This window comes from Balaenoptera acutorostrata, unplaced genomic scaffold (assembly GCF_949987535.1).
Source record: "Balaenoptera acutorostrata unplaced genomic scaffold, mBalAcu1.1 scaffold_215, whole genome shotgun sequence".
Classification (NCBI taxonomy): domain Eukaryota; kingdom Metazoa; phylum Chordata; class Mammalia; order Artiodactyla; family Balaenopteridae; genus Balaenoptera; species Balaenoptera acutorostrata.
Window position 1 is genome coordinate 210,777 of NW_026646445.1, and position 15,233 is coordinate 226,009.

The following is a 15,233-nucleotide window of genomic DNA, read 5'->3' on the forward strand; positions in this document are numbered from 1 at the left end:
ACTAAGGTGACCTGCCTGGGCTTCATTCTCACAGAAGATCGGAGAAGCCCATCCCAGGAAAGGGAAGAAGCCATTTGCAGCCTCACCCGTCCTAAAACTAGAAGACAGCTTAGGGGTTCCTGGGGAGACCGGGGTTTGCTGCATCTGGATCCCTAACTACAGTCTAATAACTGGGCCTCTATATGAAACACTGAAAGGAAAAGATGATGATCCTTTTGAATAGAATCCAGAAGCGGCTTTCAAGAAAGGAAAGAGCAGTCAATTCGGACCCTTGTCCTGGACCTCCCTAATTTAGCTAAACCCTTTGACCTTTACATTCCTGGTCGAAGGCGAATCACCCTTGGAGTATTAGTGCAAAAACTGGGACCACTTGAAATGGAACAACGCAAGAATGCCCTCCAGGCATTGGCCAGCCACCCCATCCGACCAGGATACTGGGGGTATCTAAAAACCTGGAAATGAGCAGCCCGCAAGGCCAGCTCCCTCCTAAGGGAAAAGGACGCCACTTGGTGTTCCTAACCACCCACCATGCCCTGAAGTTGCAGGGATCACTCCGTGGGCACAATGACCTCGAGTGAGGAGGCCCTCCAACTCCAACCTCCAGAGAGACAACCTGGGGCAACGGGCCCCCATGACGACTCGTGTGACCATCACTTGACCTGGAGCTTCTCTCAGAAAACCACAAGAGTGTGCCCCAAAAGAACAGACTATTGCTTGCAGGACTTACTGCACCCAGAGCGGAGCTAATAAACTTGGCAGGGGAACCGTAAATAACGCTGCCACCATAGAAAAGCCTACAGACACCACTGTGACGGCGACCAATGAGACCAGCTGGACTCCTGGCTACTTCAAAAGGCCGTTGACTGAGTGGCCGTCATGGTCCTGGATCACCACCGGCCCTGGACTGTCTGGGAGTTGAGCAGGCAGGGCTCTGACACCTGGTGTTGTTTGTATGTTAATTCAGTGGCCTAACTGAAGAGAGCGCAGACTACTGGTCAGAGCATCTAGGCTGGCAGAAACCGTCAGCCTAAGGGGGCCGAACCAATGTGGAACAGGGTAAAACCGGCCCCCCCAGCGTCCCTGCGCATATCTTTCCTGGACCCTTAAAGGTCATTAGAATCTATAAAGCTTCCAACGCTGGTGCTCAGGCAGACGAGCAGTGAGGGAGGAGGCCTGGGGACAATCAACCTCACCTGGAGGCTGCTGGGGAGAAGTCCTGCCCCTCCCCCCGGGTATGAGGACACCCAACTCAGCACGAAGCATTTACAGAAGAGGTGTCTGCACCCTCAGCGCCCCAAGAATGTGGAATGGGACAAGAGGCAGAGGAGGGGTTTGTCACTGGCAAAGCCCATTAAAAATTCCTGGGAGATAAAAATAGAATCTGGGCAATAAAATAAAGTCTAACCTTTTTTTCCTTTGTGCTTTTTCTAATTTCACTTGTTCCTAGGTTTCCACAGGCAGAGGTCCCACACCCGGCACTTCAGACCCGATTTCCTAGTGCAAGATGGCTGGGCCGACACCTCAGCTCTCCAGGCCCCGTGCAGACTCCGCCACATAGAGCCTGAGCTCCAGCCAACCCAGCCCTCGAGAGCTCCGCCCCTTCCCTCCCGCTGACGCTGACGGGATCCCTACACAGCAGCCCGGCCCACAGCCCGCGGGGGAGCGCACGCTCTCACCTCTCCATTCTCTGATCAAAATATAAAGTTTTCCTTTGCTTCTGAGCCAAACTCAGTCTCGATCTGTTGGCTCCAATGACACTGGGCAGGGGGACCCTTGTTGGGGCCCACTCTGCAGGATCAGTAACAGAATTTGAGAACATTGTAACTTCAAAGAATAGATGCGTGAGCCAAACTGTTATTAACAAAGAGCAGTGTATAAGGCTCGTGTAAAATAAGATGTTTCTAACACTTCCATTTGATATTTCCATCACTTTATTATAAGCAAGTTCAGTGGAGGGGTTTGTCGTATTTGTCAGGCCAACATTAGAGAAATGCAGTGATTTCTTTCCAAGGATGTGGATCTACTAATCTTGGCTGAAGGTTCAATCTTGTTTTGAATGATTTTCCATTGAAAATGATACCTCTCTTTCAGCTCCTGGATTTCTGCGAAGTATAAAATCTTATATAGTTTATTACCAAAGGGTAAAGGTGGGAGGAGGGATAAATTAACAGTTTCGGATTAACATATACACACTTCTATGTATAAAATATATCATCAACAAGGAACTACTGTATAGCACAGGGAACTATACTCAATATTTTGTAATAACCCCTAAGGGGAAATAATCTGAAAAAAATAGATATCTATATCGACATCATGTATCAACTACAGATAAAAAAGGAACCTAAAGGAGGCCGATGGCGAGCGTTTCTGACACTGAAGACTTCACTCACCTAAATTTCGGACTCTGCTTACGGCCCAAGTCCCTTAATGAACATACATGTACCAGTGGCTTAAAAATTCGCCAGATTGGGGTTTGGGGAGACACTGATTTGGAAAAATCCCTGGTGTTCTCCTTACATACATGGGAACTTTCCTACAGCTAAAACATGCCTGTGATACCCAGAAGATGGTACACGGTTGGATCAGGAAGATTTTGGAAAAGGCACCTCATCTCTTAATCTCACGGTGGTCGAGTTCACCCCACCAGCCTCTTTCCTAACAATCTCCCCACTTGAGGATGTCAGCACCTTCAATGTCCTGTTACACAGAGTTGGCAACTTGTCCACAGGATGAAGGGGAAGGAGGAGAAACAATGAGAGACAAGCCCTAGATGTTCGGACAGGCAAATGTCACTCTAATTTCCAATCAGGAAGAAGAATTAAGCAAAGGCTTAGCTTGCCGCACGAAACCACAGTAGGGGCAGAAGCACACCACCAGTTTTGCGGCCAGCTCCCAAAAAAGCGAGTTGACAAATGAAGCTCAGGAAACTTCAATACACAAATCTGCAGAATTATAAATGATGACTCTCCAAGCAAGCCGGAAATGCAAATCAGCAATACAAAGAAGTCTCACTTCCCATCGGTCAAAGGGGACCATGCTGAAAAAAGGGTAAAAACCAGAAATGCAGGACAGCCCATGGAGAAAAGGGAGACTTGTTAGGCTGATGGGGGGGAAGTAAACTGTCAACGGCCACTCTGTAGAAGTGTATGGTGTTTCCTAAAACATCTAAAAATCACAGCTAGAGAGCATAGGGCACTTCCACTCATGGGCGTATAAATTGGGAAATCTAAAATTCAACAAGACACGGGCACCCCGAAGTTTAGGGCTGCTCTGTTTACAAGAAACTCCAATTCGGTACACCTTAAATATCCCAGGTGAGAGAAAAATGGATAAAGAAGTTGTGGTACTTATGTACAATGGAATATCACTCAGCCATGTAATAAATGTTATAAGGCTAGTAGCAGCATGCTGACTGGATTTACGTACGACGTTTAGAAGTGAAATAAGTCACACAGAAAAAGACACTTATTATAAGATATCACTTATAGAGGGAATGTAAACATCGCTACAAAGGACCTGTACTACAAAACAGAATAGAGCCACACATTTAGAGAACACACCATGGCTGCTTAACGGAAAGGTGAGGTGGGGTGAGGCATAAAAGAAGGGTTTGAAATTACCACATATAGCGTTCCATAAACCACATATGTAACAGACAATCCCTATTCCTTGCTCAGTGAACTGGACTCCAAACCCCCTATTCAACGCACAAAAAATATATCTGACTAGTAAGAATCTTAAAACCTATGTATTGATATCTCTCTGTAAGTGAATCAAGTGGGTGTAAAACGGTATAAACACAGCAGTGAAAATCAGCTAAACCCCAATATAAAAATAAATTTCAAAAAAAAAACAACAAAGATATTGAAACAGAGAGAAATTCTTACAGAGATCGTTCAGGGGCTTTGAAGCAACTTGGATTGAGCATATCTAGACCCACAGCTGGATTACACATAAGGCTGGAAACTGTTGGGACTGAGAGGATTGGTGAGATTGGGTGAGCAAACGAAGACCCTTTAAAGTAATACTGCGTGGTACCCATTTCATTTGTTCCAAATCTCCAGGTCCAAGGGAATCATCCTACAGCGAAAACATGCATGGGAAACCCAGATGATGATACACCGTGTGATCTGGAAAGGTTTCTAAAATGCACCTCATTTCACATCTCCTGGTGCTCGGGTTCCCCCCATCCAGCAGCTTTACCAACAATCTCCCCACTTGGAGAATCAGCACCTTTAACCTATTGTTTCATACAGGTTGCAATTTGTCCTGAGGATGAACGGGATGAGGGGGAACCCATGAGAGACTAGCTCTAGGTGTTGGGACAGGCACAGGTCACTCTAATTTCCCATCAATAAGAAGAATTAACGACAGGCTCATCCTGCCCCATGGAACCAGAATAGTGCCTGAAGCAATCCTGCGGTTTTGCAGCCAGCTCCCAAAAAAGCCATTTGAAAAATGTAGCTCAGGGACACTGTAATTCACAACCTTGCAGGGTTATAAATGATAACTCTCATCCAAAAATATACCAAGGGGAGGCAACGAACAGTATTTGAAAGCAAGGCAGAATTGCAGGAAACAGATTTCAGGAGGAAGATAAGAATTGTCTTTAAAGCACATGAAAAGCGGGAAAACGTGGACAATGATGCCCTTGGCCAAAAAGAGCGTATGCGTTTTTTCCTGAATATATTTAGGAAAAAACGCATACGCTCTTTTTGGCCAAACAAGCAACCCGGAAAGGAAAATCAGCTCTACACAGAAGTCTCACTTCCCATAGGTCAAAAGGGCCATCCTTAAAAAGTGTAAAAACCAGACACGCAGGCAGGACAGGCCAGGGAGAAAAGGGAGCCTTGTTAGGCTGATGGGCGGAATGACAAATGCCAATGGTAACTCGGGTATGGTGTTTCCTGAAACATCTAAAAAACACAGCTAGAGAGCATAGGGCTCTTCCACTCATAGGTGTATACAATGGGAAATCTGAAAATCAACAAGACACGGGCACCCCAAAGTTTAGGGCTGCTCTGTTGACAAGAACCTCCACTTCGTTACACCTTAAATATCCCAGGAAAGAGAAAAATGAATAAAGAAGTTGTGGTCCTTATGTACAATGGAATATAAGCCAGCCATGAAATGAACGTCATAAGGCTAGTAGCAGCATAATGAGTGGATTTAGGTACGACGATTCTAAGTGAAATAAGTCACACAGAAAAAGACACTTCTCCTAAGATATCACTTATAGAGAGAATGTATAAACCACCACATTTGAACTGAATTACAAAAGAGAAGAGAGTCACACGTTTAGAAAACACACTATGGCTGCTTAACGGGAAAGGAGAGGTGGGGTGATGCATAAAACAAGGGTTTCAAATTAGCACAGATACCGTTCCATAAACCAAATATGTAATAGACAAGATCTACTCCTTGCTCAGTGAACTGCACTCAACAACCCCTATTCACCGCCAAAGAATATATCTGACTAGTAAGAAATTTAAAACCTATGTATTGATATCTCTCTGTAAGTGAGTCAAGTGGGTGTAAAGCGGCAGAAACAGAGCAGTGAAAAGCAGCTAAACCCCATTATAAAAATCAATTACTTTAAAAAAAAACCCGTGAAACAAAGACAGTGAAAGAGAGAGAAATTCTTACCAAATTCGTTCAGGGGCTGTGATGCCACCTGGATTGACCATATCTAGACCCACAGCTGATTGAGAAATAAGGGTGGACACTCAGGGGCTGAGAGGTTTGGTGAGGTTGGGGGAGCAAACGCAGACCCTTTAAAGGACTACTGCGTGGTACCCATCCCATGGGTCCCAAATCTCCAGGTTCAAGGGCATCTTCCTACATCGAAAACATGCATGAGAAAGCCAGAAGATGGTACACCGTGTGATCGGGAAACGTTTCTAAAACGCACCTCATTTCTCATCTCCTTGTGCTCGGGTTCGCCATTCCAGCCGCTTTACTAGCAATCTCCCTCCTTGGAGAATCAGCACCTTTAACCTCCTGTTCCGTACAGGTGGCAATTTGTCCTGAGGATGAACGGGAAGAGGGGGATCCAATGAGAGACTAGCTCTAGGTGTTGGGACAGGCAAAGGTCACTCTATTTTCCCATCAGGAAGAAGAATTAACAACAGGCTCACACTACCACCCGGAACCAGAATAGGGCCTGAAGCAATCCTGCGTTTTTGCGGTCAGCTCCCAAGAAAGCGAGTTGAAAAATGGAGCTCAGGGGCACTGCAATTCACAAACCTGCAGAGTTATAAATGATAACTCTCGTCCACAAATATATCGAGGGAAGGCAACGAAGAGGATTTGAAAGCAAGGCAGAATTGCAGGAAACAGATTTCAGGAGGTAGATTCGAATCGCCTTCAAAGCACAGGAAAAGAGGCAAAACCTCCACAATGATGCCCTTGGCCAAAAAGGGCGTATGCGTATTTTCCTGAATATATTCAGGAAAAAACGCATATGCCCTTTTTGGCCAACCAAGCAACCTGGAAAGGCAAATCAGCGCTACAAAGAAGTCTCGCTTCCCATCGGTCAAAAGGGCCATGCTGAATAAAGTGTCAAAACCAGAAATGCAGGACAGGCCATGGAGAAACGGGAGCCTTGCTACGCTGATGGGCGGGATGTAAATTGCCAACAGCCACTCTGGAGAAGTGTACGGTGTGTCCTGAAACATCTAAAAAACTCAGCTTACAGAGCATAGGGCACTTCCACTCATGGGCGTATAAATTAGGAAAACTAAAAATCAGCAAGACAAAGGCACCCCAAAGTTTAGGGCTGCTCTGTTGACAAGAACCTCCACTTCGTTACACCTTAAATATCCCAGGAAAGAGGAAAACGGATAAAGAAGTTGTGGTCCATATGTACAATGGAATATCACTCAGCCATGAAATCAACGTCATAAGGCTAGTAGCAGCATGATGAGTGGATTTAGCTACGACGAATCTAAGTGAAATAAGTCACACAGAAAAAGACACTTATCATAAGATATCACTTATAGAGGGAATGGAAAAACCTCTACACTTGAACTGAATTACAAAACAGAATAGAGTCACACGTTTAGAAAACACACTATGGCTGCTTAATGGGAAAGGAGAGGTGGGGTGATGCATAAAACAAGGGTTTCAAATTAGCTCAGATACCATTCCATAAACCCAATATGTAATAGACAAGACCTACTCCTTGCTCAGTGAACTGGACTCAAAACCCCCTATTCACCGCCCAAGAATATATCTGACTAGTAAGAATCTTAAAACCTATGTATTGATATCTCTCTGTAAGTGAGTCAAGTGGGTGTAAAGCGGCAGAAACACAGCAGTGAAAAGCAGCTAAACCCCATTATAAAAATCAAATACTTTAAAATACCCGTGAACAAAGACCGTGAAAGAGAGAGAAATTCTTACAAAATTCGTTCAGAGGCTGTGATGCCACCTGGATTGACCATATCTAGACCCACAGCTGATTGAGACATAAGGATGGACCCTCTTGCGGCTGAGAGGTTTGGTGAGGTTGGGGGAGCAAACACAGACCCTTTAAAGGAATACTGCGTGGTACCCATCCCATGGGTCCCAAATCTCCAGGTTCAAGGGCATCTTCCTACATCGAAAACATGCATGAGAAACCCAGAAGATGGTACACCGTGTGATCGGGAAAGTTTTCTAAAACGCTCCTCATTTCTCATCTCCTTGGGCTCAGGTTCGCCATTCCAGCCGCTTTACTAGCAATCTCCCTCCTTGGAGAATCAGCACCTTTAACCTCCTGTTCCGTACAGGTTGCAATTGGTCCTGAGGATGAACGGGAAGAGGGGGAACCAATGAGAGACTAGCTCTAGGTGTTGGGACAGGCACAGCTCACTCTATTTTCCCATCAGGAAGAAGAATTAACCACAGGCTCAGCCTGCGCCCAGAACCAGAATAGGGCCTGAAGCAATCCTGCGCTTTTGCGGCCAGCCTTCAAGAAAGCGAGTTGAAAAATGGAGCTCAGGGGCACTGCAACTCACAAACCTGCAGAGTTATAAATGATAACTCTCGTCCACAAATATATCGAGGGAAGGCAACGAAGAGGATTTGAAAGCAAGGCAGAATTGCAGGAAACAGATTTCAGGAGGTAGATTCGAATCGCCTTTAAAGCACAGGAAAAGCGGCGAAACCTCGACAATGATGCCCTTGGCCAAAAAGGGCGTATGCGTTTTTTCCTGAATATATTCAGGAAAAAACGCATACGCCCTTTTTGACCAACCAAGCAACCTGGAAAGGCAAATCAGCGCTACAAAGAAGTCTCGCTTCCCATCGGTCAAAAGGGCCATGCTGAATAAAGTGTCAAAACCAGAAATGCAGGACAGGCCATGGAGAAACGGGAGCCTTGCTACGCTGACGGGCGGCATGTAAATTGCCAACAGCCACTCTGGAGAAATGTACGGTGTGTCCTGAAATATCTAAAAAACTCACCTTACAGAGCATAGGGCACTTCCACTCATGGGCGTATAAATTGGGAAAAATAAAAATCAGCAAGACACAGGCATCCCAAAGTTTAGGGCTGCTCTGTTGACAAGAACCTCCACTTCGTTACACCTTAAATATCCCAGGAAAGAGAAAAATGGATAAAGAAGTTGTGGTCCTTATGTACAAAGGAATATCACTCAGCCATGAAATCAACGTCATAAGGCTAGTAGCAGCATGATTAGTGGATTTAGGTACGACGATTCTAAGTGAAATAAGTCACACAGAAAAAGACACTGATCCTAAGATATCACTTATAGAGGCAATGTAAAAACCGCTACACTTGAACTGAATTACAAAACAGAGCAGAGTCAACACGTTTAGAAAACACACTATGGCTGCTTAACGGGAAAGGAGAGGTGGGGTGATGCATAAAACAAGGGTTTGAAATTAGCTCAGATACCATTCCATAAACCCAATATGTAATAGACAAGACCTACTCCTTGCTCAGTGAACTGGACTCAACACCCCCTATTCACCGCCCTAGAATATATCTGACTAGTAAGAATCTTAAAACCTATGTATTGATATCTCTCTGTAAGTGAGACATGTGGATGTAAAGCGGCATAAACACAGCAGTGAAAAGCAGCTAAACCCCATTACAAAAATCAATTACTGGGCTTCCCTGGTTGCGCAGTGGTTGAGAATCTGCCTGCTAATGCAGGAAACACGGGTTCGAGCCCTGGTCTGGGAAGATCCCACATGCCGTGGAGCAACTAGGCCCGTGAGCCACAACTACTGAGCCTGCGCGTCTGGAGCCTGTGCTCCGCCACAAGAGAGGCCACAATAGTGAGAGGCCCGCGCACCGCGATGAAGAGTGGCCCCCACTTGCCACAACTGGAGAAAGCCCTAGCACAGAAACGAAGACCCAACATAGCAATCAATCAATCAATCAATCACTAAAGAAATCTTTAAAAAAATGTGCTTATATTTTTAAAAAAAATCAATTACTTTAAAAAACCCGTGAAACAAAGACAGTGAAAGAGAGAGAAATTCTTACCAAATTCGTTCAGGGGCGGTGATGCCACGTGGATTGACCATACCTAGACCCACAGCTGATTGAGACATAAGGATGGACCCTCTTGGGGCTGAGAGGTTTGGTGAGGTTGGGGGAGCAAACGCAGACCCTTTAAAGGAATACTGCGTGGTACCCATCCCATGGGTCCCAAATCTCCAGGTTCAAGGGTATCTTCCTACATCGAAAACATGCATCAGAAACGCAGAAGATGGTACACCGTGTGATCGGGAAAGGTTTCTAAAACGCTCCTCATTTCTCATCTCCTTGTGCTCGGGTTCGCCATTCCAGCCGCTTTACTAGCAATCTCCCTCCTTGGAGAATCAGCACCTTTAACCTCCTGTTCCGTACAGGTTGCAATTTGTCCTGAGGATGAACGGGAAGAGGGGGAACCAATGAGAGACTAGCTCTAGGTGTTGGGACAGGCACAGCTCACTCTATTTTCCCATCAGGAAGAAGAATTAACCACAGGCTCAGCCTGCGCCCGGAACCAGAATAGGGCCTGAAGCAATCCTGCGCTTTTGCGGCCAGCCTTCAAGAAAGCGAGTTGAAAAATGGAGCTCAGGGGCACTGCAATTCACAAACCTGCAGAGTTATAAATGATAACTCTCGTCCACAAATATATCGAGGGAAGGCAACGAAGAGGATTTGAAAGCAAGGCAGAATTGCAGGAAACAGATTTCAGGAGGTAGATTCGAATCGCCTTTAAAGCACAGGAAAAGCGGCAAAACCTCGACAATGATGCCCTTGGCCAAAAAGGGCGTATGCGTTTTTTCCTGAATATATTCAGGAAAAAACGCATACGCCCTTTTTGGCCAACCAAGCAACCTGGAAAGGCAAATCAGCGCTACAAAGAAGTCTCGCTTCCCATCGGTCAAAAGGGCCATGCTGAGTAAAGTGTCAAAACCAGAAATGCAGGACAGGCCATGGAGAAACGGGAGCCTTGCTACGCTGATGGGCGGGATGTAAATTGCCAACAGCCACTCTGGAGAAGTGTACGGTGTGTCCTGAAACATCTAAAAAACTCAGCTTACAGAGCATAGGGCACTTCCACTCATGGGCGTATAAATTGGGAAAACTAAAAATCAGCAAGATACAGGCACCCCAAAGTTTAGGGCTGCCCTGTTGACAAGAGCCTCCACTTCATTGCACCTTAAATATCCCAGGAAAGAGAAAAATGGATAAAGAAGTTGTGGTCCTTATGTACAATGGAATATCACTCAGCCATGAAATCAACCTCATAAGGCTAGTTGCAGCATGATGAGTGGATTTAGCTACGACGATTCTAAGTGAAATAAGGCACACAGAAAAAGACACTTATCATAAGATATCACTTATAGAGGGAATGGAAAAACCGCTACACTTGAACTGAATTACAAAACAGAATAGAGTCACACGTTTAGAAAACACACTATGGCTGCTTAACGGGAAAGGAGAGGTGGGGTGATGCATAAAACAAGGGTTTCAAATTAGCTCAGATACCGTTCCATAAACCCAATATGTAATAGACAAGACCTACTCCTTGCTCAGTGAACTGGACTCAACACCCCCTATTCACCACCCAAGAATATATCTGACTAATAAGAATGTTAAAACCTATGTATTGATATCTCTCTGTAAGTGAGTCAAGTGGGTGTAAAGCGGCAGAAACACAGCAGTGAAAAGGAGCTAAACCCCATTATAAAAATCACTTACTTTAAAAAACCCGTGAAACAAAGACAGTGAAAGAGAGAGAAATTCTAACAAAATTCGTTCAGGGGCTGTGATGCCACCTGGATTGACCATATCTAGACCCACAGCTGATTCAGACATAAGGGTGGACACTCAGGGGCTGAGATGTTTGGTGAGGTTGGGGAAGCAAACGCAGACCCTTTAAAGTACTACTGTGTGGTACCCATCCCATGGGTCCCAAATCTCCAGGTTCAAGGGCATCTTCCTACATCGAAAACATGCATGAGAAACCCAGAAGATGGTACACCGTGTGATCGGGAAAGGTTTCTAAAACGCACCTCATTTCTCATCTCCTTGTGCTCGGGTTGGCCATTCCAGCCGCTTTACTAGCAATCTCCCTCCTTGGAGAATCAGCACCTTTAACCTCCTGTTCCGTACAGGTTGCAATTTGTCCTGAGGATGAAGAGGAAGATGGGGAACCAATGAGAGACTAGCTCTAGGTGTTGGGAGAGGCAGAACTCACTCTATTTTCCCATCAGGAAGAAGAATTAACCACAGGCTCAGCCTGCAGCCCAGAACCAGAATAGGGCCTGAAGCAATCCTGCGCTTTTGCGGCCTGCTCCCAAGAAAGCGAGTTAAAAATGGAGCTCAGGGGCACTGCAATTCACAAACCTGCAGAGTTATAAATGATAACTCTCGTCCACAAATATATTGAGGGAAGGCAACGAAGAGATTTTGAAAGCAAGGCAGAATTGCAGGAAACAGATTTCAGGAGGTAGATTCGAATCGCCTTCAAAGCACAGGAAAAGCGGCAAAACCTCGACAATGATGCCCTTGGCCAAAAAGGGCGTATGCGTTTTTTCCTGAATATATTCAGGAAAAAACCCATACGCCCTTTATGGCCAGCCAAGCAACCTGGATAGGCAAATCAGCGCTACAAAGAAGTCTCGCTTTCCATCAGTCAAAAGGGCCATGCTGAATAAAGTGAAAAAAGCACAAATGCAGGACAGGCCATGGAGAAACGGGAGCCTTGCTACGCTGATGGGCGGGATGTAAATTGCCAACAGCCACTCTGGAGAAGTGTACGCTGTGTTCTGAAACATCTAAAAAACTCAGCTTAGAGAGCATAGGTCCCTTCCATTCATGAGCGTATAAATTGGGAAAACTAAAAATCAGGAAGACACAGGAACCCCAAAGTTTAGGGCTGCTCTGTTGACAAGAACCTCCCCTTCGTTACACCTTAAATATCCCAGGAAAGAGAAAAATGGATAAAGAAGTTGTGGTCCTTATGTACAATGGAATATCACTCAGCCATGAAATCAACCTCATAAGGCTAGTAGCAGCATGATGAGTGGAATTAGGTACGACAATTATAAGTGAAATAAGTCACACAGAAAAAGACACTTACCATAAGATATCACTTATAGAGGGAATGCAAAAACCGCTACACTTGAACTGAATTACAAAACAGAACAGAGGCACACGTTTAGAAAACACACTATGGCTGCTTAACGGAAAAGGTGAGGTGCGTGATTCATAAAACAAGGGTTTCAAATTAGCTCAGATACCGTTCCATAAACCCAATATGTAATAGACAAGACCTACTCCTTGCTCAGTGAACTGGACTCAACACCCCCTATTCACCGCCCAAGAATATATCTGAATAGGAAGAAACTTAAAACCTTTATATTGATATCTCTCTGTAAGTGAGTCAAGTGGGTGTAAAGAGGCAGAAACACAGCAGTGAAAAGCAGCTAAACCCCATTATAAAAATCAATCACTTTTAAAAACCCGTGAAACAAAGGCAGTAAAAGAGAGAGAAATTCTTACCAAATTCGTTCAGGGGCTGTGATGCCACCTGGATTGACCATATCTAGACCCACAGCTGATTGAGACATAAGGGTGGACACTCAGGGGCTGAGAGGTTTGGTGAGGTTGGGTGAGCAAACGCAGACCCTTTAAAGTAATACTGTGTTGTACTCATTCTATGGGTCCTAAAATCTCCAGGTTCAAGGGAATCTTCCTACAGCGAAAAAATGCATGGGAAACCCAGTGGATGGTATACAGTGTGATTGGGAAAGGCTTCTGAAACGCACCTCATTTCTCATCTCCTGGTGCTCGGGTTCGCCATTCCAGGCGCTTTAGTAACAATCTCCCTACTGGAGAATCAGCACCTTTAACTTCCTGTCTCGTACAGGTTGCAATTTGTCCTGAGGATGAATGGGAAGAGGGGGAACCAATGAAAGACTAGCTCTAGGTGTTGGGACAGTCACAGGCCACTCTATTTTCCCATCAGGAAGAAGAATTAACCACAGTCTCAGCCTGCCGCCTGGAACCAGAATAGGGCCTGAAGCAATCCTGCGCTTTTGAGGCCAGCTCCCAAGAAAGTGAGTTGAAAAATGGAGCTCAGGGGCACTGCAATTCACAAACCTGCAGAGTTATAAATGATAACTCTCGTCCACAAATATATTGAGGGAAGGCAACGAAGAGGATTTGAAAGCAAGGCAGAATTGCAGGAAACAGATTTCAGGAGGTAGATTCGAATCGCCTTCAAAGCACAGGAAAAGAGGCAAAACCTCGACAATGATGCCCTTGGCCAAAAAGGGCGTATGCGTTTTTTCCTGAATATATTCAGGAAAAAACGCATACGCCCTTTTTGGCCAACCAAGCAACCTGGAAAGGCAAATCAGCGCTACAAAGAAGTCTCGCTTCCCATCGGTCAAAAGGGCCATGCTGAATAAAGTGTCAAAACCAGAAATGCAGGACAGGCCAAGGAGAAACGGGAGCCTTGCTACGCTGATGGGCGGGATGTAATTTGCCCACAGCCACTCTGGGGAAGTGTACGGTGTGTCCTGAAACATCTAAAAAACTCAGTTTAGAGAGCATAGGACACTTCCACTCATGGGCGTATAAATTGGGAAAACTAAAAATCAGCAAGACACAGGCATCCCAAAGTTTAGGGCTGCTCTGTTGACAAGAATCTCCACTTCGTTACACCTTAAATATCCCAGGAAAGAGAAAAATGGATAAAGAAGTTGTGGTCCTTATATACAATGGAATATCACTCAGCCATGAAATCAACGTCGTAAGGCTAGTAGCAGCATGATGAGTGGATTTACGTACGACGATTCTAAGTGAAATAAGTCACACAGAAAAAGACACTGATCATAAGATATCACTTATAGAGGGAATGTAAAAACCGCTACACTTGAACTGAATTACAAAACAGAACAGAGTCACACGTTTAGAAAACACACTATGGCTGCTTAACGGGAAAGGAGAGGTGGGGTGATGCATAAAACAAGGGTTTGAAATTAGCACAGATACCATTCCATAAAGCCAATATGTAATAGACAAGACCTACTCCTTGCTCAGTGAACTGGACTCAACACCCCCTATTCACCGACCAAGAATATATCTGACTAGTAAGAATCTTAAAACCTATGTATTGATATCTCTCTGTAAGTGAGTCAAGTGGGTGTAAAGCGCCATAAACACAGCAGTGGAAAGCAGCTAAACCCCATTATAAAAATCAGTCACTTTTAAAATCCCGTGAAACAAATACAGTGAAAGAGAGAGAAATTGTTACCAAATTCGTTCAGGGGCTGTGATGCCACCTGGATTGACCATATCTAGACCCACAGCTGATTGAGACATAAGGGTGGACACTCAGGGGCTGAGAGGTTTGGTGAGGTTGGCGGGGAAACGCAGACCCTTTAAAGTACTACTGCGTGTTACCCATCCCATGGGTCCCAAATCTCCAGGTTCAAGGGCATCTTCCTACATCGAAAACATGCATGAGAAACCCAGAATATGGTACACCGTGTAATCGGGAAAGGTTTCCAGAACGCAGCTCATTTCTCATCTCCTTGTTCTCGGGTTCGCCATTCCAGCCGCTTTACTAGCAATCTCCCTCCTTGGAGAATCAGCACCTTTAACCTCCTGTTCCGTACAGGTTGCAATTTGTCCTGAGGATGAACGAGAAGAGGGGGAACCAATGACAGACTAGCTCTAGGTTTTGGGACATGCACAGCTCACTCTATTT

The 15,233-nt window shown here is 45.1% G+C and overlaps 1 long non-coding RNA gene across 1 annotated transcript; it reads right to left on the reverse strand.

The window, feature by feature from the left end:
• Positions 1 to 1,967: 1,967 nt before the first annotated feature.
• LOC130706898 (uncharacterized) lies at positions 1,968 to 11,641 on the reverse strand. The gene is made up of 3 exons (XR_009006938.1): positions 11,527 to 11,641; positions 5,915 to 6,029; positions 1,968 to 2,102 (listed from the first exon to the last, which is right to left on the reverse strand). It is a non-coding gene; the product is annotated as an uncharacterized LOC130706898 (long non-coding RNA).
• Positions 11,642 to 15,233: the final 3,592 nt, after the last annotated feature.